Raw genomic sequence first — 26,039 nt, 5'->3', positions numbered from 1 at the left:
TTGAAGAAAAAATAGATAACTTGACTAGCCCTATATCTATTAAATAAGTTGAACTTGTAATTAAAAACCATGTTCCAAAGAAAATTCCAGGTCCCTATGACTTGGGGTATATTTGGTATATTCACCCAGTGAATATACCAAACATTTAAGGAAGAAATAACACCAAGCCTAACAAAGAGTTCCAGAAAAGTTAGGAGAAGTGACTACTTCCCAACTCATTCTATGAGGCCAGAATTACCTGATACCAAAATCAGATGGATATAGGAGGAAAACCAACCAACCACAGATCAATATCACTTATAAACATAGATGTAAAAATTATAAACAAAGTTTTAGCAAATTGAATCCACCAATATATAAAAAGAATTAGGATCAAGTGAAGTTTATCCCAGGAATGCAAGGATACATTAACATTCAAAACTCAGTGTAGTTCTCTGTATTGAGAAATTGAAAAAAAAAAAACAAAAACCATAGTGTCTTTTCAATAGACATAGAAAAAAAAAAAAAAAACCCATTTGACCCAATCCAACATTCATTTCTGATAAAGACTCTCAGCAAACTAGGAATAGAAAGTAACTTTCTCAACTTGACAAAGGACATCTACAAAAAACTTACAGATAACAGTATACTTACTGGTAAAAGACTGAATGCTTTCCCACTAACATTAGGCCCAGCACAAGGAAGCTTGCTTTCCACCTCTATTCAACACTGTAGAATAGAATATTTTTCTCTTTTATTCAAGGCAATAGGCAAGAAAAGGATATAAATCATCCTTATTGGGAAGGAAGAAGTAAAACTATCTTATTCATAGAGACATGATTGTCTAGGGACCTACAAAAAAAAATGTTATTAGAACTGATAAGGGAATTTAACAAGGTTGAATGAAACAAGGTCAATAAACAATATACAAAAGTCAACATACAAAATCAATTGCGTATCTATATACTAGCAATGAACAATCTGAAGTTGAAATTAATAATACCACCAACCATGAAAATGGCATCCAAAAGAAAATCAAATAATAATTAAGGATATATCTGACAAAAGATGGAAAATACCTGTTTGCTGAAAACTACAAAATGGTGTTTAGAGCAATTAAGGAATACCCTAAAGTAAAAAAATGAAACAAATGAATAACAATTACAGTATGCTCCAATTGTTATGAAATGATTTCTGTTTTACCAGTTAACCATTTTCATGTTACATGTAAGAGAGATGTCTGGTAGGAAGGGTACAAAATGTTAGCTCTTTCTCGGTGGTTGGATTTGAGGTCTTTTGTTGATTTTTCTTTTATACTTTCCGCGTTGCTTGCTTTTTAAAAACAAGCATGCGTGATCTTTTCTTTTTAAAGAAATTATTTATTTGGCAGAGAGAGAGCACAAGCAGGAGGAGCAGCAGCAGAGGGAAAGGGAGAAGCAGGCTCCCCACTGAGCAGAGAGCCCAACGTGGGGCTCAAGCCCAGGACCCTGGGATCATGACCTGAGCTGAAGGCAGACGCTTAACCGACTGAGCCGCCCAGGCGACCCACATGCATAATCTTTTACAAGAATGGTAATTTGGGGGGGCGGCTGGGTGGCTCAGTTGGTTAAGTGTCTGCCTTTGGCTCAGGTTATGACCCTGGAGTCCTGGGATTGAGCCCCATATCAAGAGCCCTGCATGGGGCTCTCTGCTCGACAGTGAGTCTGCTTCTCCCTCTGCCACTCACCCTGCTCATGCTCTCAATCTCTCTCTCAAATAAATAAATAAAATCTTAAAAAAAAAAGAGAGAAGGGTAATTTTTAATTAAAAAATTTCTAAAAGAAATTAGAGTGGAAAAAACTAAAATAATTATAAACAATAACAATACATTTACTTTATATACGGTATATTTGAATTCAAATTAAACAAATACCTTTTTATATTTCTAAGAGATTTGTAAAGAGATATTATTGGGGTTATTTGCATTGCATATGGTTAAAACGTAGGCCAATTTTACCTAAACCTTTATAATTTTCTTTCTGTTACTCTACATTGTCTGTTGATTGTGAATCCAGTTGATTTTGAATACATAATTGTGTCTGCGAAGAGATTGAGTCAACTCAATCATTTCAACAAAGAAGGGAAAAATTGGCATTGATCATCAAATATGACAGAAATATAGCCCAATTACAAGATGGCACATTGGGCATTAGGAAGGGGAGTTGGGCCACAGATCTTCAACTGCATGCTAGGGTGTGCGCATAATCCAGACTGAGACTACATTGTGACAGTGAACATCGTGAAGTTAAAAAACAAAAGTTAGACAAGCAGATCAAAGATCCATGATTTTGTCTCCAACTGGGATAGGACCCAAGCCCTGAATATTTATCTGAAAGGTGAAGATTAACTAAATATATGGCAGAAGACCCACAGCTATATATGGTTACCAGGTGGCAATTGCATGCTGATCCAGCTTCTCCCCTTAGTTGAGCTCTTCTCTTTGGTCCTTTGTAAACACTTGGGATCTTAGTTAAATATTTCAGGCCCGCCAAAAGTAAATGAATAGGCTAAGAACATCCAGCTTTGAAGTTTTTAAATGTCAATTGGTATAGGTATTTAGTATGACTGTTTCAAAATTAATGAGAATAAGTAGAACAGAACATGACTCAGTCACTTGGATTTCCTTCGAGAGCTTATATTAGACAACGGCAGAATGGAAAGCCTGGGCAGTAGTTACCAGCATCACAACTTTGGTGTCAGTAACATATCACTGCAGTGCTAAAATGTGCTAATTCACTCATTTCTGTACATCTCTAGCTATCCATATGTAATATACAACTACATTTGTATCTATACATCTCTGTATCTATATATATAACATTAATGGCAATTTAGTAGAAAAGATTTGTCTCAGTAGTTGCTTGGTACCATGTGGACAAAACAACTGATTAATTGGCTAGTTCACTGTTCAGCCAGCAGTTGAAGATACAGAAAAGAATTAGGAAAAGAGAAGGATGGACAGTTGGATAGACAGATAATTAAAATTGTCTACTTACCTCTCTCAAGCAGCCCGAGATCTCTGGATAAATCTAACAGCTCCATTCAGCTTTGGATAAAAACAGCTGGAGTAAGGAAAGTGTCGTGCTGACCCAATCCTGCAAAGACTGTTGTATATAACTGGAGAAAAGAAAAAAAAAATATTAAACTACTACGTTTTGTGTAGGTGGGGGTTCTTGGCTGCAAACAACTGAATTCACTGAATTCACTTTAATTCACTGGAACTACATTAAGCAGACAAGGAATTTATTGACGGGTTTTGAGTAACTCACAGAAGATCAATTTGGTCCAAAGAGCCAGATTTTGAGACTATCTAGCCATGAGTAATGCCAACCATACTGAAGCAGCTCTTGTGAAATATGCCTACTCCCTGCTGAGCAAACATGACTCTTAGCACTGAGCACTGTTACTCCAGAAGAAAAAATATTCCTTGCCCCTGAATCAATATCCCCACCCAGCTACTCCTTCATGATGGTTAGTTCTGAACCCAAGTCTGTCATGGCTACTCTAATTGGCTGAAAGGCAAGTTAATCATTTATATACTAGCTACAATACGTTCTGGGAATGTGAATTCTACATAGCTTCCACCTATGTAGAAAAAGAACAAAATACGAGAAGCGTGCTCAAAAATGTTGGCAACCAAAAATGACAAATGTTTATACCACTAATCATAATTTTCCAGGTGACTTCTGTTTCAAGAAGCTATTCAAAGTCATCTCCAGTCATCTATTATTCTATGGTAGGTATCAAATTATTTGGTAACGTCTATGAAGTGGTGGGAAAGTGTTGCTTATCTCATCTTCTCTGCCATTGGATTGGGAAAATACTTATGAAGATCTTTCATCAGATCTCTCAAGGGTTTCTAAACAAGGTTGAACACATTTATAGCAAATATGACAGATGAGTACATAACCAGGTGGTTCAGACCATGGAGAGAATCCAACTCACCTCCCTAGGGTATATACTCTACAGCTCCAGGTTAGAATTACTGTGTTTACTTTGACTTACACCCGGAATTCTAAAGTGAGCTGGCTTTGTAAAGATAGGTAAAAGACGCTAATTTGCAAAACCATTTTCAGTCATGCATACAATCCCAGATTGGAGGTTTTATTCAGAAACACTTGAAGTTTTCACTGTAACTCGGTAAGGTGAATGATAAATTTTCTTTGCCAGTGAGCATCAATATGAGACTGTTTTTACAGACTCTGCTCATCTCTTCATCTAGCTGAGAAAAAAATTTAAGAGGCCAGTAAGTTGAGTTAATTGATTAACAGTTGTAACAGCTCTGTTAAGTGTTCCTCTTACATCTTCATTCATGTCTTAGGTGACAAGGGATTCCTTGTACATGCAAAAAAGAACAGATTTTGCTTCTGGGACACATTTTTCATACCTGTAACAAGTTATTTCTCATCTATATTATTTTCCCTATCTATGTTATTATATTGTCCATATGATTTTTCACTAAGTTATCAATATCATCTATTTTCAACTTCTCCTAATTTATCATTTTATATAATCATGGTATGTGTCAAAACAAAGTTGTTACATTGCTATTAACTAAACTACTAACTTTATTTGGATTTCATGAGTTTTTCCACTAATGCCCTTTTTCTGTTTCAGGATCCCATCTGGGATGTCACATTGTATTTATACATCATGTCTCTGTTGGTCAGTGACAGTCTGTTAGTCTGTCCTTATTTTCATGATCTTGACTGGTCACATATTGTAGAATGTGCACCATTTTGGGTTTGTTTGATATTTTTCTCATGATTAGATAAGATTTGTGAGTTTTAGAAAGAATGCCGCAGGGTGAGGTGTCCTTGTCATCACATTATATCAGGAAGTATATGATATCAACATGACTCATCAATGGTGAGGTTAAAATTGGTTAATTATAGTGTTTGTCAGTTTTCTCCTTTGTAAAGTTACTATTTTCTTCTTTCCAAGTTCTACCCTTTGAGAGTAAGTACTAAGTCCAGCCTACTGCCACCTAGAGAGGATATATGTACAAAGTTATTTGGTAATTATCATTTGGAAATCTCTCTAGGGAACATTTATCACTTGTCCCCCATTTATTTCTTTATTTATTAGATTATCCATTTGTATCAGTATGCTGTTGCTCAAATTGTTCCTGCTTTGGCCTTGGGAGCTTTTTCAGTTTGGCTTCTATCTTCCTTTGACATGCGTCCACCATTTTGTTTTGTTTTGATTTGCTTTTTCAGCACTTTCTTATTTTCTGGCACCAGACCATGCTGCAAGTCCACCTTGTATTTTCCTTGACCCAGCCCTAGAATCAGCCATTTCACTAAGGAGCCCTGGTTTCTTTCACTGAAGACAAATATTTTAAAACTAAGATATGGGTGCTGGGTGTATCAATCAATACGTTTTTAAAACACACAGGACAAAATTGTACAAAACAAAATGTTTTCTTAGACTTTTTAAATTACACAAACACCAAGATAGCCAAGTTCAAAGTAATTTTGAATTCATCAGTTTGCATTGAATAACATCCTCTTGGTTGATAATAAACTTTACTTATCTTTTCTGTGATGAATTGTTTTATTACATAGAGAGCATAGGTTAACAGAACAGAAGGGGAAGAGTATGAGAACCCTGGACCTCAGTGGGAGGGGAAGTGGAGTAACCAAGGTCCATGGAGAAAAAGTATTTTCCATGGGGACAGCAGGGTTGACACCTATAGCCTTCATGCATGTTTCTTTTTTTAGATAGGGCTGGTCCTCATCACTGATGTGGGGGATATTTACAGGCAATTTTAGGCTTGTTCAGGGAAACAAATCAATTAAGGTTTTAGTTTTTAGTCTATATTATCAGTTATTTTTCATTAGGATCAGGTGTTTAAGACAAAGAATCAATTTAACAATAAAGAGCAAGTTATCCTCATTTTAGCTCTACTGTTTGTTCTTTGTCTAGAGCAAGTCTCTGAATCATCCAGCATTCCTGTTGTCACAGTAACATGATGTATCTGTTGGCCTACAACTTGGGAGACCACATTGCTTAGTGTCTAAGGGGACAGACGAAGCAGGCTCTGCAACTTGCGAGGTGTGTGAACTTGGGCAAATTATATCCCTTTTAAAATCCCTGGATTCCCTACCTGTAAAAAAGATCACGACAATAATATTTAACTCATAGAATTGTTTGGGGGATTAAATTAGAGACTGTTTGTAAGGGCTTAGTAAAATATCTGGCACACAGTAAATACTCAATAAAAACCAACTTTTATAGCTGTAATTATTAAGGTTAAGTTTATTTTTCTTTCTAGTTTAGGGTCTGCATGATATTATAAGGTGCATCAGTTTGGTCTTCCGGGTTCCTGCGCTTTGTCTTCCCAAGCAAATGTTAAAGGGTAGTGCCCACTCTCTCGTGGGTAGATGAGGTGGAGGGTCTGGACCTTCGGGTGGACTCTCTGATGTCCTCTGCCCCTTTCTGCTGAGAGGAGCCAAGTTCTCCAAAAAGTCAAATACCAAACCTGATTTTTATGCAGAAAATGTCCACTGACCCTTCATGATGAGTTACTTTATATCCTCCAAAATATCATGTGACTGTGCTTAAAAATTCAGTCCGTTCTTCCATAGCAATAATGTCCAAGGATGGAGATGGGGGGAGTTTTCTAGATGATCATTCCGAGCTGCTACAGTTCTAATGTTTATGATAGGTAAGTGTCTACGTCTTTTCCTGTTATAGGACAGTAACTCACTATGGTAATAATCAAAAAGAAGTATCTATTGCTTTCTTTCCCATTGCATCTAAATGTTTGTGGGGTATTTTTCTCTTTATATATGTTCCGTGTAAGCATGGGTGTGCGTGTTAGTGTCCTTCAACATTTTATAGTCCACTCTTCAAACCTTTCCACATTTTTTTTTTTTTTTTGCCTTAGGAAGATTGGCTGATATGGCGGGGGTGACAGGTCTCAGAACTATGCAATGTCCTCAGGTAGGTCTGCTCAGGCCGGTTCTTACACACACTAAACACGCTTTAAATCCTGAAAGCAAATGAATTCATCAAGTAGCTATCCAATCCACATTCCATCTGAAAGTGTTTTACTTTAAAATGTTAGATTCAAAGAGACAACTGCACTCTGGCTTACACAATGTCAAATAAATTATATGCTTGAACTTGCCACTTGTCAACAGCTCGTTTTGGTGTTGTACAAGCTCGGCTATGTAGTCTCGAGAGGAAACAAGCACTTCGAATCCAGTCTTCACTTCTAGGAGGGCACTGTGGGTGTCCTTTGAGAAAACAAAGAAACACTATTCCATTCCTTATCTTTCAGATTTTCTCTTTAATCTAGATGTAGGATGCCAGATTCTAGGAGGAAAGTGGCTAGTTGCTCTCTAGGTTACAGATTGAAAGAAACCTTTCAAAGTCTACACCAAACAGGCTAAACAGCCAAAACTAACATATGGTATTAGAGGTCAGAAGGGTGGTGAGACTTTTGGGGGCATTGACTGGCACAGGACAACAAGGGTCTTCTGTGCTGACACGGTCTGTTTCTGAACATGTGTGTTCGTTGTGTGTACGTGTTCATGTGAAAATTCATCAAACTGGACTAATTTCTAGTGTGCTTTACCATAGGGACATTAGACTTGATGAAAGAGTTTACTTTCATAACACTTCCAGCCAATGGAATATTATTCAGTACTAAAAAGAAATGACCTATCAAGCCATGAAAAGCCATGGCGAGAAAAATGTGTATTATTACCAAGGGAAAGAAGCCAGCCTGAAAGGCTACGTACTGTATGATTCTAATTACATGACATTCTGGGAAAGACCGAGAAAGCCCTGGAGGTCATAGAAAAGAGCAGTTGTTGCCAGGAGTTAGGGTGCAGGGAGGGGTGGACAGGTAGAGCACAGAGGATTGTTAAGGCAGTGAAACCATTCTGTTGGTTTCACAGATACCGCAAGGTGGATACGTGTCATTATACATTCGTCCAGATCATAGGATGTAGCACCGCAGCAGTGAACCCTAATGCAGACTGTGGACTTGGGGTGATAATGATGTGTCAGTGTAGGGTCATCTATCATAACAGAAGTACCACTCACAGTGGGGGATGTCGATAATGGGGAAGATTTGGAGGGGGACTGAGCATATGTGGGAAATTTCTGTACTTTCTACTCAGGTTTGCTGTGAACCTAATACAAAAATCTATTTTTATACAAAATCTATTTTTTAACCACACACACACACACACACACACACACACACACACACACACACACTTTACTTTTAAAAGAGAGGCTTTCTTTCTTATCTTAAATAGAATTGCCTACTCTCCATCTCCCAGACACCTACGCCATGCTGCACAAGTGTTGGTAGCGTGATGGGGAGAGGGAGAAAAGAAGGGGTTCTTACAGCCAATCCTTTCCTCTTTTTGGAGGGCTGACCTGTTAGAAGTGAACAGACATCTTTTAAAATAAGCATGATTTGACTATCAAATGACTTACTAATATTTATTGTTCAGAGCAGCAAGCAAAAAATTGGGTCAAGTCGACACATCTCTGCATGAATTCTTGGTGACAGAATGCCCAGATTTTTGTTTGCTTTGTAATTATTTAACATTGTTTTAAATTACCTGGAAGAGAAGGTAGGCAGGGCAATCACCAGATATGCACATGATGTTGAGCTTTTAGGGGAAGTGAAATGTCAGAGAATATCAGACCTGTTTGTAAAAGCCAGTGGGGAAAATGACGGAGATGAATTTTACCGTGGCGGAATTTTGATGGACGATGAGCCACTAACTCTTTATTCATTCAGTTAGTATCTTAAAAATACATAGTATATGTCAGTTGTTATACAAGGTACTGGGATTCCTGCCCCAAGGACTCACAATCTTTGGGGAAGGTGAGTCACCAGACTCATAATAATAATAGCAATGGGTTATGATATGTGCTATGACAGGGCAGAGTGTCCTGAGAGTTCCTTGGGCCCCTGAACTAAGCTGGGAGAGGGGTCTTGAGAAGCCTGTTGGGGTTGATGACACCTGACATGGGCTTAGCCCAGAGAGAGCTGGGGGGAACTGCAGACTGTTCCCTCAAAATATCAGAGCAGAGACCTAGCGACTTTGTGTGCACACAGTCGATCAGAGAGCAGCAAGCCCTCAAAACCAGTATGGTCCCCCGTGTGCCATTCCAGTCAGTCCAAGAAAGATATAGAAAAGTTGGAGACATTTCAGAGAAGAGGAATTCAAATAATAAAAGAGACTAACTCCCTTTTGGGGACATCACATATTTTAATGTATGAGTCAATCTCATGGACTCCATCTGTTGATATTTGACCCCTCCTCATCACTTCCTCCCAACCCCCACCCCAATCACCAGTTGTGGCTGCTTCAGTTACTGTTGGGTAAACATCAGGCTAGCTGCAACTTTGTTTATGTAATGTTCTGGAAGAAGTCGTTCGTGGGTCAGGTCTTAGTGTCAAGACGAATGTTGATCCGCATGCTGAATAGAATCTAAAATCTGAATTTTCAGATTTGAGAACGTATGTCTCTCTAAATACACCTTACATCTTATGATGTCATGATAGAATAAAAAGAAATGCAGACTTTTCTTAATCTGAAGCTTTTAAAACAAAGATTTAAAGGGGGTGATTTTGGCTAAATTTTAGAAAAATCCCGGAAGAGCAAGCCAGCCCAGGTCTCCACGTTGTGGGACTCCAGGGGTGCCGACGTCATTTATGCTGTGGTCAGTACTCCCCGGGCTCCGCAGCATGGCAGCCATGGAGACGGCGGACATTTGTGTCACAAATCTCAGAATCCTGGAGCTGCGAGGCAACCGTTGAAGCTAAGAAAATATAAATTTAAGCTAAGTGAAATAATTTCTAACAGAGCTGATAAGGAAATCCTAGATCTCTATTTCTGAAAAAATCACACAGACTGAAAATATAAATAGCACAAAATAAATAATGATTGCATTGGAGGGTAGCCCAAAGAATAAAATAAACACCCATGAGTCTACAGTGATAATAATAAATGCTGGTCTAGATAAATAAATGGGAAAGAAGAGACAAATCTTCCTTGCAGAGGAATTCCAAGTACTCTATGTTGATACTTTCCCCCTCCAGAAAGGGGGCCTTATTAATTCTCTTCCTCGGAAGTGTGGCATGGACTTAGTGACTTACCTCTAAAGAATAAAACATGAGGGGTGAAGAAGAAAAACTCCATGATGGAGAAAGCTGGCGGACACAACCTTAACTAAGTGATCGAGGTCAACGGCACCCGTGATAAGCCATGTCCACATCATGTGCCTCTAATATGATGTGATGAGATGGGTACCTTACCCTTTGGTAGTCTTTCCAGAAACTAGTCTAAACATGAGAAAAACGTCAGAGAAATCCAAATTGAGGGTCATTCTACAAAGTACCTGACTCGTATTCTTCAAAACTGTCAACAGTCATGGAGAACGGGCAAGTCTGAGAGACTCACAGCTCAGAGGAAACTAAGAATGTATGACAACTAAATGCAATATGGTATCTCAAGTGGCATTCTGGAACAGAAGAAGGGCATTAGTAGGAAAACCAGTGTAAGACAAGAAAGTCTGGAGTTTAGATACCCGTTCTGTAGCAATGTTAATTTCTTAGTCTAGACAAATGTACTTTGGTTATATCAGATGTTAAAATTAAAGGACACTGAGGGATGGTCATATAGGCTCTACTATACTATCTTTACACCTATTCCATAAATCTAAAATTATTCCAAAATTGAAACTATATTTAAGGTATGTAAATAGATTCTAGAAGTATTTAGTAAGGTTACTAAGCGATCGATCCACAACGTGACATTATAGGAAGCCTGAGGTATTTGATGCAAATCTTATATCTTTGGGGTATTTACCAAGGATTGAAATCAGCCCACTCTATCACTTACTAACCTCTCATCTTACACAATCTCACCTTCATTGTAAATGCGTGAGAGTGGGTGACTATGCTTTCCTTCACAGAGAGCACATATTTTAAGTGGTTTTGGTTTTTGTGTTTTGTGGGTTTTTTGTTTTTGTTTCTTTGTTGTTGTTGTTTTTTACCTCAAAGAGTGATTGAAGCAGAAATTTTAGTCACTGTGGTATAGCCAAAGGAAAAAGATTTGGTGCAGGGACCAAACGTCTGAGTATGTGACTTGGCTGAAGCCTAGGTCAGAGAATGGACAGCAGAATGGTTAATGACAGCCGAAGCCAGGGAGTGAGGAAGAGAACAGGGGGAAGAAGTGACTGGAAGCATGAGCAGTTAGTGAACGGAGCTCATGCAGAGGAGGCTTTCTCAACCTTAGCACTACTGACCTTTCCGGCTGGAAAATTCTTTGTGGCGGGGGGCTGTCTCGTGCATTATAGTGGCATCCCTGGCCTCTGCCCACTCACCGTCCAACTTGTGACAACCGGCAATGTCTCCAGATATTGCCTAATGTCCCCTTGAGAACCACTGGGTTAGAGGGTCAGGCTGCTGTCACCGTGGGTGTTCGCCTATTTGTTCTGTGGATAATGCGGAGGTAATTTCTGACAAAATATCGCGCTCAGGCAGGTGTGTCTCCTGCCTCAGTAGTTTTAATCCTATGTTGTTAGTAGATTGTTGGCATTCTTGTTTTCCTGGGTAGGACCAGCGGATAAAGAGCAGTGAGGTCTTCCCACTCGAGTTCGCAGCAGCCCCATGCTCGTGCGGAGCAGTCACTCAGCGCCCCTCGTTATTTTTCTCCCGGGAAGGGATAGCTCTTGGCTGCGTTGTGGGTGTGGTAGAGGACTGGAGACAGGTCCTGGCAAAGCAGGTCTTTACTTGGGAGTGGGGAGCTTCCTGAAAAGCATTCTCTGCATCTTCAAGGAGGACAAAATGTAATCTGTGAAGTCCAGGAGGAAAATGCTCTATTTGCATCTAACAAGCAGATCTGGATTGGGTGATGGGCGCATTTTAGGGAAATGCCTATCCTTTGATACTGAGACAGGACAGGATCGACATCAAAATGGAGCCATGGCCACAGGATCCCTCCGTGGGCTTTCTCTTGCAAGTTATCATCTTGTCTTCCTTTAGCCCCGTCAATATCCAGAACACCTGTCTTAGAAGCGGAGTATGGAAAAGTAGCATGACATTTGGAGATGTGGGTAAGAATTTTCAGCTTATTCTAATTCTAAACAGGTAATAACTATGGTGGCACCTACCACCCCCATCTCCCACTGACCTCTGTCCACCTTTTATTCCTTTCTTCTTCCTGTTCCTTATCTCTTTTCTTTATTGTCATATTTTTTATTCAAGAGATAATGATTGTCTATTACATGCAGAACCTGTCAGACCAAGAAGGGCCAGTACCTAAAGACTCTGTACTTCCTTCAGGCCACCAGGCAGGAAGGACCACCTGGACAGGTGGTAGCAGCAGGTGAGGGAGGAATCCAGAAAGGCCAGGTGAGATGTGCAGAGGAGGTTGGTACCTGGACATGGGCAGAAACCCCAACCTCAGTTCTTCAGTCTGAATGGGGGTCAAGAATCCAGCCTCCCTCTTGTGATTAGGACCTAACAGGGACCCTTGCCTAAAGTAACTGGGGTCCAAGGCAACTTAGCCATAAAAAGACTGAGAAGAACAAACTAGAGCCCAGTGACCAGGACTGAATGGGGCCAGTGCACAGCTCCACGCCCAGGGAAGGGACATTCTGATCAGAGGTAAAAACCTCTGCCATTTCTGCTACTGCTCCCTAGCCATGGTTAAGGCAGATTTATACTGACCTACATCGGCTCCTGACCTACGCTCTCATTCTGTGGTTCAGGAGCAGGACCCACCTCAAGCCTTCAGGGCCGCGGCATTTGAGTATACCCTCCCCTTAAAGGCAGAAGAGGAAAATCGTGTTGAACAAAATGGGAGAGAAAGGACACTGCCGGCTTGTGAGTCTCAAAACTCTGCTTTCTAGCTCACCTGTGTCCTTACATATGATCACTGGATTATCCTGCGTACGTGCGCGTGCGTGTGAGAAGGAAGGGCTGGAGTGATTTGTTTTGCATTCTCTGGAGCAAGTGTCCTTGACTTGGGGTCCATGTGGGCTTCAGGAAGTCTGCGACTCTCGAAAATGATAAGTACCAGTGCATTTCTTCCCCCCCCCCTTAGCAAGGACATCTTCAGCTTCCTTCAGATCCCCGGTGCAGTCTGTGACCTACGTGGCTTGAGAACAGCCATGCAGAGAGAGACAGTACTCTGGGAAGCTGATGTGTGACAGAGGGAGGCCTCGCTATTCATGTCACTCCCTTCTTCACGTTCCTCCTTTTTAAAAGCTCCCCTCCCCCACTTGCTCCTGCGCGTGGGGATTTTCTCACAAATCCATTTTAGAACGCAGGAGAGTATAAATCAGGAATCGAATCTAATTCGATTCAGACAACATGGAGCACCAGCACACCATACCACGGCTGTTCATCTACGTCATCTTCATTCTCGCAGCTCCCCTGAGAGCTATGGTTAGGCTTCCTTCTACCGACAAAGAAAGGGAGACTCAGAGAGGTCAACAGCTTGCCAAAAGACACACAGCACGTCAATATTGTGCCGAGATGTGCACGCTTCCCTCTGATACGGCAAGAGCAGGCTGTCTTCCCACTGTCCCCGTAATCCTGTCAGGCTGGAGCAAGGAGACAAAGGTTGCAGTGCCCAGAGGCTTACCGGGGCTTTTGTACCAGATGGGCAATGCCTCATAACCACCAAAGACCCTGCATCTTACTCTAGTTGCCAAAACTGAGGCCAAGAAGAGCCATTGTCAGCGATGTCAAAACGTGCAGCATACTGGATTTCTCCATCTTTGTTTCTTTCTCCCGAGGCCTTTAAACAAATGACAATGATGGAGAACAGTTATTAAAAGTAAAAATCCAGTGTACAAAAATCTGTCTTGATAATCTCGGAGTTGACTGTCTTGTATCTCTTTGGGCTTGCAGAGATCCAAACGGGCAGCCTACCCTGCTGGGAATTGAGGCCATTAATCAGATTATTCAAGGTGAAAAAACACTTGCTTCTATTACCTGCAGACTTCAGGCATTTTGTTTTTCTTAAGAGAAAGGTTTCTTTGGTCTGGCTTATCTGGCTAATCCCCTCTTTCTCAGCTTGCTTTTGCTTGGTGTCACTCTGATCATACGGGAGCTGATATTTTTGCAGCAAAACCGTGTACGAATGTTGTGGGGGGAAAACAGTGCTCTAAAAAACAGTCTTCAGCAGGGCAAGGACTTCTGTGAAACAGGCTTTGCACACACAATTAGGGATTCTTTCGCTGTGTGCAAAGAGCACCTTTATTATCTATAGGCTTCTCGGGGTCCTTTCGCCTCACATAGGAAGGCTGCATAATATAAACATAGGTCATGTTTATGATCAGCTCATTTTGCCCCTGTCCGGCGATCTCTCTCTCTCTTTTTCTCCCTCCCACGTTTCCTCTCTTTCTGCTACTCAGGGCTTCTAAAAAGCCCCAGCAAGTGTCTGAAGAGCGGCGCTCCGCGCAGTGAGTCCGCATTCTGTGATGAGCTCAGTGATCTACTTGTCAAGCCTGCCTCTCCACCTTCCCATCCTCGTTCCAGGAGCCTATTAAATTAATGAGATAGAAGTCCGCGCTCCCGCGGTCGGCTTGTTACTGGCGTACCGCGCCGGTGCTGTTACACTGTGCTTGTTTTCTCTCCTGGGACATTTAATTTCCGCTTCTCAAATGAGCTGCGAAGCTGCGAGGCCTGGCAGTGTTCGTTCTCGGCATTCTGTGATGCAGATAATGAGGGTACTGATAGGGACCTAGGAGGCTGTGATGACTCCAAGAGCAGCCATGGTCTGATAACACTTTATGCCAGCGGTGTCACCGTGGAGCCACTACCATCCCTCAAGGAACGGTTCATCTTTATGTGCAATACAGCAGCTGTCACCTAAACGGCTAATGGGGAAGCAAAGTAGAATCTTAGTGCTAGTAATCTTTGTCACTTAATAATTTTAAAGGTATCCGACTTCAGTGTCTCCTGCAAGTTCTAATAAAAGTGCGCTTGCCGATTTTATGTGGTTCGTGGTGGATTAAACGTAGATTGGAGGGATCCGTGGTGCTGCTCTGTGCAAATCTCATTTAGTATAATTTGAATAGCCAAGTAATTAAAATGTATTATAGGTAGAAGATGCTGGGATGGTGGAGTGCCTGCGTTTAAGAAGAAGATTTATTGGACTCGCAGCATCCACTGTGAACCTTCTACAACCACATTAGCTAACATCTGTTGGAAAATGTCGAGATGCAGGGCTGAAGGGAGGCACGCAGAACGTACGCTTCTGCGAGTTGGAACGACCGACCGGAAACGTGGGGCAGCACTTGCAAGTTAAATTAATTAGCAGTGGGACCCGTGTCTGCACGGGCACAGGCGAGCGTGCACGAGGGGTATGTGGGCGTGTGAAGGGGCACGTGTGTGTGCTCCTAGGTACATACAAACACATATCCTTTCTAATTAACATCCAACCCCTGCAGAGTGGGAACTGAAGTTTGATTGGATTTAAAGAGCAAGGTAATAATAATGGGACAGTTAATACAAACAATGTCTGTGTTGACACTGCCCCATTAGTATTTCCTGGCAGATTATTTTGTTTGCTTTGCGTAAGTGCACAAGATTATAGGAGGTGATTTAGTACGCCGGGGCACTGGATTCTGAAGGCAAGCCAAGCCAATTTCAGTCACACCTACAAGCAGACTGTTAATCTTTGGGGAGTTACTGCACCTGTGCTGGCAAAGGTTAAGAGGCGAGAGATTCCAGAAGGCACAGATAGAGCAAAGTGTCCAGGGGAAAGGGTAGAGATAGAAGGGACCCATAACTCTCTTAGGGGATAAATCAAAGGACATTTTGAAATCTGAAAAATATGCTTGTAGATAAGTGCTAGATATACCACCCAAACACAAAACACGTTCCAAGAAAATTTGGGGCAGGAGGCAGTCAAGGGTGCTCGCTAACCGATGAACGATAGTCAAATGCACATTAAATATGTTTAAGCAACGCTACATATTATTAGTCTTCTCTCTTCGCCATTCAGCAGTTTGGGCATATTGTCAAATGTGAGTCTCTCTAGGAGAAAAATAACTAGGTGGGATGCGAAGCTGAGGTTCTGAGTGATAGTTGACACTCCCTCCCCACCCCCCACCTCAGGCTTCCAAATCCCAACGCTCTCCTCCTCCTAAATCTTTGCTCCAGTGAGGAATTTCAGGGCTGTAATCCACTTCCCCCCAAGGGCTGATCTTTCCCTGCCAAACTCACTTCCTGGCTGCCCTTTGGCTCCTGGGCCTCGGGGTCCGCAGGTATAAATGTTTGTTTAGTTCAGGCCCCTTATGTTTCCATCACAACTCGCAGAGCATCTCTGAGGATGCAGAGAGCTAGAGCTGGCTGTTTTGAATAAATATGTAGATTTTAAATAAGGCTTTTAAAAGCACCCTCTGGCTTGTGATGCCTGAGCCAAAAACAGGTATTGACATAAGTGTTGGAAACATTTGCTAACACCTGCAGTCAGTCTCCTCCGTCATGTGTCTCTCGGCAAGTAAGAGGAGAAAGGCGAGCACAACAGAGTCATCAGAAAATTAGACTGGCAATGCAAAAATGGAAACAGTTGCTTTTGCCTAATGTAATAATAACGCGACAGCCAACCTATATTCAGATAGGTAAAAATGTCTTTGGTAGTCATTAGAAGATGACTAATCACCAAGAGCTCTTTGGGAATCCTTACAGATATAATTAATAAGCTCTACACAAAATGCAACCAAATTTAGCATTCGTTAAAGTCCACTTAATATCAAACGTCATAGTCTAGGTCAGATCTTCAATTCATTGCCATTTCCGTGGGAAGCCCTGCATTTGTGCTTTGAAAATCGTGGGGAAAACAGCTTTCCTGCGGTGGAAGTTTGAGAGTCAATATTGTCAGCGTTTAAAAAAAAGGGGGGGAAACTAACATATGAAATGTCTGACTCCGTCTTCCTCATTTATTCAAAGCAAAGGTTTTGCTTCACATAGAGCTGAGATAATGATCGTGCCTCTGTTGCCATAATACGGTGAACTGGGAAGAACTAAGTACGTGCAATTCAATAAAGTATATTTAGCATATTTTCATTGCACCAAATATCAGCTGATCCACCTCTTATTAGTATAAATGGCATAGATTAGTGTCAGGCATTTTCAACAGTGAAGAAATTACAGGAGTCTGCAAGGCTCATTAGGCTCTGCCTGCATGTTAACGAGGGGCCAGGCCTTATTAATAAGAAGAGGAAAAGATAAAAACTCAGCTTCGAGGAAAATAAAGGAGCAGAACACACCTTTAAAAATTCTCCAGCATTTAAAGGGGAGAAGGCTGCAACGGGTGATTCTGTTCCTTCCTGGTTTCCTAGACATTTGAGAAGATGGGTATTTTCCTTTATTGTTACTATTTTTTTGCAATATGTGTATATATATATATATATATATATACACACACATATATATGTATTGTTTCCGTGAATATCAAATATGTACAGAAACTATGTTATATTATGTATTTTATTTTATATTTTTTAGAAACTATGTTATTTTAAATGGGTGATACAGTTGTCAATTTCTGCTTTTGGATAGCTGTTCTGGAGTGGAGCTCAGGGTTTGCATTTCAGTCTTGTCTTCCTTCTCCCACACTGTCAGTTAATGAAGGTGGGAAATGACCTGCCCGCAACTACAGGAATAAAAGGATCTGTATCTCCTCCCAGCTTCCCCACCTCCCTGCATTACAAAATCTGAGCGGCAGTATTTGAAAAGCAATCCTTCCTTGGAAAGGAAAGGAAAGGGAAGAAGAGGCTTTCCATGGTGTTGACATCCAAACGAGGGTAATGAGGGCTTTCTGTTAACCCCAAGATCATTGTGATGAATTCTGCTTGGGGAGAACCAGCTCCATGAGTAGCATTTTGCTTAAATATTGAGAAATTCATCAATAAAGACTCACTCCAGAGAACAGGGGAAATAAGACAACACACAGAAGAGTAGAAATGAGGCTCTTGGCTAGAGGCTGTGTTGATTCAGAACTGGGTCAAAAGGCAAAGAACGGAAAGCAAAGGAAAACCCTCCAGGCTCAGTGCACATGATGAGATGCTTTTGAGAAAGGGAGAAAGAAAAACAAATAAGATATTTGTCACAGAGTCTTTAAAATGTGTATATATTTTATGCACACATACACACCCTCACAATGCAGCAATTCCATTGCAAAGCTTTTTAAAAGCAACACCAGAAGCGATGTAAATAATGGGTTTTTAATGCAAAAGTTAAAACTGCCCACACTTTGCGTGTCTGTGGAGTCTTTCAGCCACAAATATTTCAATGTACCTTTTAGGCTAAGTTGTTATAAAAAGGTAAGTTTTACATTCGGGGGAGGATAGCTGTGCTAACATAATAGCCTAATGTTACACAGTCAACAGTAATTAATCTAGAGTTTCTGGATGGTTTGAGTCACCCTGCATGATGTTTATGCTTCAAAATCACATTTCTTTTCTACCCATTCCTCTCCACTCTGATTCACGGATTGATTTTTTTTTTCCCCGCTGTGTTCAAAATGGAAGTGAAATGATCACAACTCTTGAGGTTAGTTTTGAACCGACATTATCACTAGCAGCTTTACAGTTCCAAAACAACTGCAGTTTTCAGCGGATGACAATGGCAAGGAGAGGGGGACCCTTCTTGACACAGGCCTGTTCTGTGAATGTGGAGTGAATGAATCCGGCACAGCGATACAGAAATGCTGGGATTCTGGGGTGTAGCATGGTGGGTGTTCAGGGCCCTCTAAATTCCACCGTCTGAAATTGTTCAGATGCTTGAAGCCCATAGTAATTGTCATTTTGGTCTGCGTTATTTTTTTTTTTTAAGCTTCTTTTCTCTACTTCACCTAACCTATTTTCACAGACCAAGAATCGACTGCAAATTATTACATATATGCTATATGTTTAGAAATATTTTCCTTTAATAAAGTTCTATGCTTCTACAAAATTATATCCTCACATATTTGACTATAAACGTCTATAAACCCTGGTTTTTAGGCATTGGATAAGAATTTTCTGAAATAGTAAAATCAAACTTCTGGGCGACAACATTTTTTTTTTAGTAAGAATTACATGAATGTGTCCATTTTAACCCTATCAGCTTCATCAAAGCTTTTCTGTGAAAAGTTTCTCATAGAGTCAATGGGAAGGAAGCGATTGTTTCTCTTTTCTTTCTACTCTTAAATATGGAGACACAGAAATATTTCCTGACCATCATCTTTCCAAGCAGATTTTACCAATAGAATTGGAAACCAGCTCATGGAAACTTGGAAAAGCTCAGACCTCCAAAATCCCCATCATGAAAGATCATGTGTATTACTTGATTTTCTGAAGTGACAAGACGTACATTAAAAAATATTTCTCTTATTGTTACATTTCAGGCACGTTTACTGTTAGCTGCTTGGCTTCATTATGTATCATAGTCTGAATCTACAAATCAAGTATAATTAGACTTAGCAAACTGATTGGATTTCTAATTAAGCTACATTGGAAACAATGCACAATCAGTAAATACTCTGACTAGGTACATTTTAAAGAGCAACTCTTGGGCTTTTTGCTGATGACTAGACACCAGTGTCATTAAATTTGTTGGTGGCAAGCAAATTTTAAAGCTAAAATAGAGGCAATTAGTAAAGATCTTGAAATATTTAATCACGTTTGTCCAATTAGTGTGCAATTAGGCAGTGGTGTGGCGTGGGACAGGCATTCTGCTTCACTGCTTGGTGCAGAAGGATCCCTTTGAAATTTTGCTGTTTAGTTTATTGATATATAAAAAGGAAGTTATGGTTGTAATTTCCAATTTAAAAAAAATACTGTGCAGATGGTCTGACTATATATTTAACAATGTTAAACAAATCCAAACAAGGGAAGCATGTTACCTGAAATTACACAGCTGTGATCTGTGAATGAGCTCTGGATCATGGTAGATTACAGCTGGGCTTATCTCGATCATTGAAACCGCCAGGCATTTTGTACTGGAGACATCGGGAACCTGATAAGCTCTTCCAACAGGTCTTAAAATGATTGGCAGCTCCTTACTTGACCAAATGTGCCGTCCCTGGTGGTTCGCTCAGTTCTTCTGAGTTCCAGTGGTTTAAATTTTATGCAGAGGGCGAGACGGGAAGAGATCCTGCAAGAAACTGATTTGGTAAGTATCGATAAGCTGAACAGCAACGTTACCTGGTGTAGTCAGACTGCTCCAGTCTACATAGCTATATCCTGGGGATGGGACAAAGTCAATGGGACATTTGGCGTGCCCAGTGCAAAAGAAAGGAACAACGTCTCTTATATTTTAAACACTTAATTTGCATCGCCCTGCCCCAGAATAGAGTAACCCTCTCTTTAGCTTTGCTGGAAAGCAAAGGTTATGTTCCTGATCTTTTTTTTTCTGGATAACCTTTGGAAAACAATACTTCCATTTTAAAGAGAAGGGCTGTGGAGGGGCCACAGGGCCCTGTGTGTCTTAGGCAGCAGTCAGACCCAGGGTTGAGTGGCTTCAAAGATACCTGGGAAGTGTCATTCCTCGGAGTTGTCAGGTGGGACAATGAGGTAATGGTAGGAGATTATTTTTTATGTACTGAGGTATTAAAAAAATACCTCCAGAGGAGAGGAAGGGGGTTGGGGTAATGGGAAGATGGACTGTGAAGAACTTCGTATGTACCCTGATATTCTGTGGTACTTGTTTGGGTCAGAGGAATGTCTCCCATTTTCTTCTGGGGTATTGACATCACGCTCAGATTTAACAATCCAAATATCATCTTAACTGGGAAAGGAAAAAATTCTCATAAACAAGCAAACTTGTTTTACTAGAGCCTGGCAACACAATACGTTGAAATACATTGAATTCGGGAATCTAAAGTGGGGTTTGGGGAGGTAGATCCATTTCTCCTAGCTGCATCGACATTTCACGTTACCAGATGTATGTACGTTCTGTTTGGATAACTTGGAAACCAGTGAGAAGACAATCCCCTGGGTATCCACAGATGTAAAAGGAAGGGTTCAAAAGAAAAATGGAATAAAATATGTCCTTGAGAAAATGACAGGTGAATTCATGTGGAGGATGGGATTAGCACACACAGGAATACAAGACCTTGTAATAGGCTTATTGGGAATTTAGTTTAAGGAGCCTTTATCATATTTATTTACATATCTCCCTTCTTTCCCTAATTTTGAAGGCATCTTTGTCTGCCTAACTTTCTGGAAGCAGGTTACAATTATCCTAAGTCAAAGCCAGCTATTTTGAAACCTTCGAGTATAATTAAATTTTATATTGAGATTTAATTAAATTCTTAATTAAATTCTATATTTAGAATTTTCATAAATTTGTAATTCTGAATGTAGTGAATTTTAAATGAAAAAAACTCAGAACATTAGTGAATAAGTTCTCCATGGATTACAACTTGCGCTTGCCCCGGCAGGAACGGGATTCTAGAGTGACGCTGTCAGCTGCCGAGGGTCGTCGCTGGTATGTCTGGAAGGACAGCATGTCTGCCGTCCAAGCTGCTAAGGGAGGGGAGATTCTCTTGTGGGTTTTGTTTTGTTTTGTTTTGTTTTGTTTTGTTTTGTTTTGTTTTGTTTTACAAGGATGTGGCAGTATGGTACCTGAATGAGTTTGGAGAAGTCAATTTCCTGTTTGGCACAGCCCTTCTTTGTTTGGTGGTCTTTCTACAGTATTCCTCTGACTCTCCTCAGGGTCCCTATGTCTCTGTCATTTTTCTGCCTTCTGCCCCCATCCCCCCCCCCCCACAAACTTCCACAGCCTGCTTTCAGAAAGCCTTCTGGATAGGCTTAACCAAACTTAGCAAATAAAAATATAGGTTGCCCAGTTAAGTTTGAATTTTGGATAAGCAGTGAATAACATTTTAGTATAACAAGCGTGTCTAAATATTACACGAATATACTTACACCAAGAATTATTTGTTGTTTATCAGAAATTCAAATTTAACTGGTGTCCTGTATTCAATCTGACACCCTGCTTCTGGGTGACTGTGTAGTCACACTTACATATACATAATTGAGAAAAGCCTCATCTTTCACCCAAGGGCATGTGTATTTTTGTGTCAGTTAGAAATTCAGGTGAGGGGGTGCCTGGGTGGCTCAGTCATTAAGCATCTGCCTTTGGTTCAGGGCATGATCCCGAATCCCTGGGATCGAGCCCAGCATCGGGCTCCCTGCTCTGCTGGGAGCCTGCTTCTTCCTCTCCCACTCCCCCTGCTTGTGTTCCCTCTCTCGCTGGCTGTCTCTCTCTCTGTCAAATAAATAAATAAAATCTTAAAAAAAAAAAAAATTCAGATGAGAAGTAGGGAGCCTAACATTGAAATTTCAGGCATCCATTAAGGTACTGGTTCTCCATCTTGGCCGCATATTATAATCACCTGGGGAGCTTTTAAAATCACAATGGCCAGGCCAAAACCCAGACTAATTAAATCAAACTCTCCGAGGGTGGGACCCAGGCATCAGTATTGTTTAAAGCTCCCTAGTGATTCCAAAGTACAGCCAAGTTTATAAACCACTGAACTAAGGAAGGGTTCCCAACCATGGCTACACATTAGAACCACCTGGAGAATTAAAAAAATGTACTCATGTCTGGACCCCAACCCCAGAGGTTCTGACTTAATTGGTCTGGGTGGGAGTCTGGCATCCATAATCTTTAAATCTCCCTGGGTGATAGAGAACCACTGGGTTAGAAGATGTGCAAAAGCATCTCTTGAGGGGCAATGGGTCATCCCAATACTCTGTAAATTACACCGGGGTCCCACTGTGCCCACATCGAAAGCTATCCATGATGCTTCGTTTCTGTGAGACAAGAGTCCATATTCCCCCCAGTAGCATCGAATTTGTCTACCGCCCGATATAAATCAGGGTTTTATATTTCAGGGACACTTAAGATGCCCCTGACAGTTGCCTTGGGGGAAAAAAATCAGATGTGACTGTGCAGTATTGAAAGCATTTTTTTTTTTAAAGGAATAAAATATTCTCTACCCTGCTGAGCCAGAAGGGTAGATCAGGGAGTTGCCATGAAATAAATGATCATCAGGAGATCTGGGAAACCAAAAGGAGAGAGAGGCTGGACCTAAAAAAATTGGTCAAAGGAAAGAAAGATTCCACAAAAAGATCGAGTGGGATGGGAATGAAAATATTAAGAAGCAGCCAGTGAACCAAATTAAGCTTAGCTTGGTAGAAGGGATTTTTTTTTTTTCCCACAAACCAAAACAAAATTTAAGCATTTGATATGTCTGAGTGACAAGCAGTAACTGGGAGGGACTAGCACCTCTGAGCAAAGTTGGCGGAAATCAAACTGACAAATGCTGTTGAGTAAACCGACAATGGACAGTTGACAGACATCAGCTCCGTCTCCTTCGTGACCCACCTTGTTACCCAATGTGGCCTTACAGCAAGACATATATGTTCATTTGTCATAGATTGTGTGGCTCAGAAATTGGGAACCCCTTAAAGTACTAGCCCTGAGGAGAGAGTAACTAAGCTAAGAAAAGTTTTGGTTGAGGTCAGACGCTGGGGAGGGCATAGAGCAGGTGCCAAAGCTCTGTAGAAAGACGAGACTGCGCAGATTCGCAGCTGGGCTGAAGTTAGGGTCTGATTGAAAATAGGAGCTGCTGAGCCCCCCTGTGTGCACGTGTGTGTGTGCGCGTGTGTGTGTGTTGAGGATGAGCCCAGGTGAGGGGCAGCAGGAGTTGAGGAGTAGGTAAAACAAGAGAAACTTGGAAATACACACTAAAATTGCAGAGGAAGTTGCTGGACAGCTTTCTGCTGAGTCAGAGACTCCTTCCAGGACCCTGCGACCCCTCTGCGAGCCTGATCCAGACTTGGATCTGCAGATGTACCAGGCTGGTGTGACGCACGAGTCTTGGGCAGAGACTCTTGGGACTGAGGCCACCTTGCCCGGGGCCACTGCAGAAGGAGCAGCCCCCAGGCCCATGTTTTGTACCATGGGACCCCACACTGCCCGTCTCTCAGCTGATTGGGACAGGAGTGGGTATCCTACTGTAGGACAGAAAGCCCTTAGGCTGGTCCCTACCTATAACTCTGTTCAGAAAAAGAGAAACAGAGCCCATCAGATTTCTCTCTTGTAACAAATAAATCAGATGGTGGGAAGGGGGCTGCTCAAGGTAAAGCAGGGGCAAGAGAGGCCATGGTGGGTTGTGTTTAGTGGGGCTGGAAACCTTGATGACACAGAGGCAGCTGACATTTGAAAATAAAATGGCAGAGATGTGCTGAGAAACGAGGAGACATGGAAAGAAAAGAGATAATGCTGCCTTTGAGAGGGAGAGTAGCTGACCCCCGGAGCTGTGTTAATTTCTAGAGTTCTGCAGTTTCTGGTCCAGTTCCAGTCTGTGAGGATCCTTACAACAACACTCTATCCCCTTTTCTTGTATTCTGAATGGATCTCTGTTGCCCTAACCACAAGCATCCAACGAAAACAGAAGGGCACAAAGCAGTTGGTGGTTCCCAGTGGGAAGGGCTCCTAGTAAATGGGCACTTGAGAAAAATCCCCCCTCTTCTCAACACTCTTAATGGGTCACCATAGTGACAGTCTGGAGTGCCATAGCAGGGCTCTGGGCATCTTCTTGGGACTGTTTGTTCTCTGGTTCTTCACTGTCCCCACCCCCCCTTCCCACCAGCATCCTGACTTGTGAATAGTCTGCCAGCTGTCCCAAGCTTCCAACTACAGGTTGCTATAATTTATAATCTCACAATAATATTTTAAGCCATTGTTAATTTCAGCCCCAGTCCCAAGTAGAACACCTCTCCAGATGGTCTTGAGCAATAACTCAAGTTGTTGCAGAGCTGATGCTTGGGTTTATAGGAGAAAAGAAGTTCATGTCACCTTGGGCTTACCCTTTCTGTGCCTCACATTCCTTGTCTGTAAAATGGTGATCATACCATAATGATGAAAGATTAAATCAATTCACGCATGTGAAGCATTTAGAAGAGTATCCAGGGAATAGTAAACCCTTAACACACAGAAGCGATTGGGTTGCTTGCTCCCCTCTACTCTCAAGGACTTCCATTCTTTTTATAAACACACCCACCCACCTCCCTAACTTGGATGCCTATTAGAGGTGATGGTGGCCCTTTATGGTACGCCTGATGTCCTTGACCTGACACCCTCGTTATGCTGAGTACCTTCTCCTTCCATTGCCAAACTTACTTTGTATATGTCTGGAAGGCACTTAATGTGCTTTTGCAGAAGAGTCCATTTTATCTTTGATTTTCTGGAAATGATATCCCACCTTTGTTGACTAACCTATTTGGAATTCCAATGAAAGGGAGTTCAGATTACTCAAAGTAGGATTATTTTAGGCACTCCTACCCTTGAAATCACAGCCCCTCCCTGCCCCCTTTCATCTAATGGTAGACATACGGCATGGCCATTGTGTCAACATCCTAGCTCAGAATGAAGCCATGCTGATCAGTATATCCTCTGGTTACTACCTGGGCTGCTGAAGAGAGCAAAAGGCTAATCATAAAATGACTAACCATGACCATAACATCAACGAAATAATAATGGCCATTTTCTATATATAACCCCCCAAAACAGGGCATCATGCTGAGTGCTTTATACAAATTATTTCCTTTAGTCCTTCCACAGGTCTTTGAGGTAAATGTTTTCAATTTTATTTTTATCGATGGGGAAACTAAGGCCTCGAGAGGCTCACCGTCTTTCCAAAGTGAACAGCGAGCGAGTGACAAAGCCAGGATCTGAACCCAGGTGTGTCTGCGTGGGAAGCCCGAGCCCTTGCCTTCTGTACTGCATGGGACAGGAGAACCCAAACGGTAACTACTGGCCACTGTGCAGACTCTCCAGCTTACACGTGTGTGAGCCCCATTCTGAGGATCTTAGAAACCACCACAAAGAGAAAAACAGACTTTAGGAATAAATGGAAGTATGTGGAGCTCATTTGCACCTTCTTTTTTATGTTGCATTTTTAAGGATGGCAATAAACAATCAAGCAGAGTCTTCTTTTCTGGACAATTGGATTCTAAGCTAAAAC

Source organism: Ursus americanus, chromosome 32, assembly GCF_024610735.1.
Source record: "Ursus americanus isolate L20-20 chromosome 32, mUrsAme1.1.p, whole genome shotgun sequence".
Lineage (NCBI taxonomy): Eukaryota > Metazoa > Chordata > Mammalia > Carnivora > Ursidae > Ursus > Ursus americanus.
Note: the sequence above shows the minus strand (reverse complement) of the source record.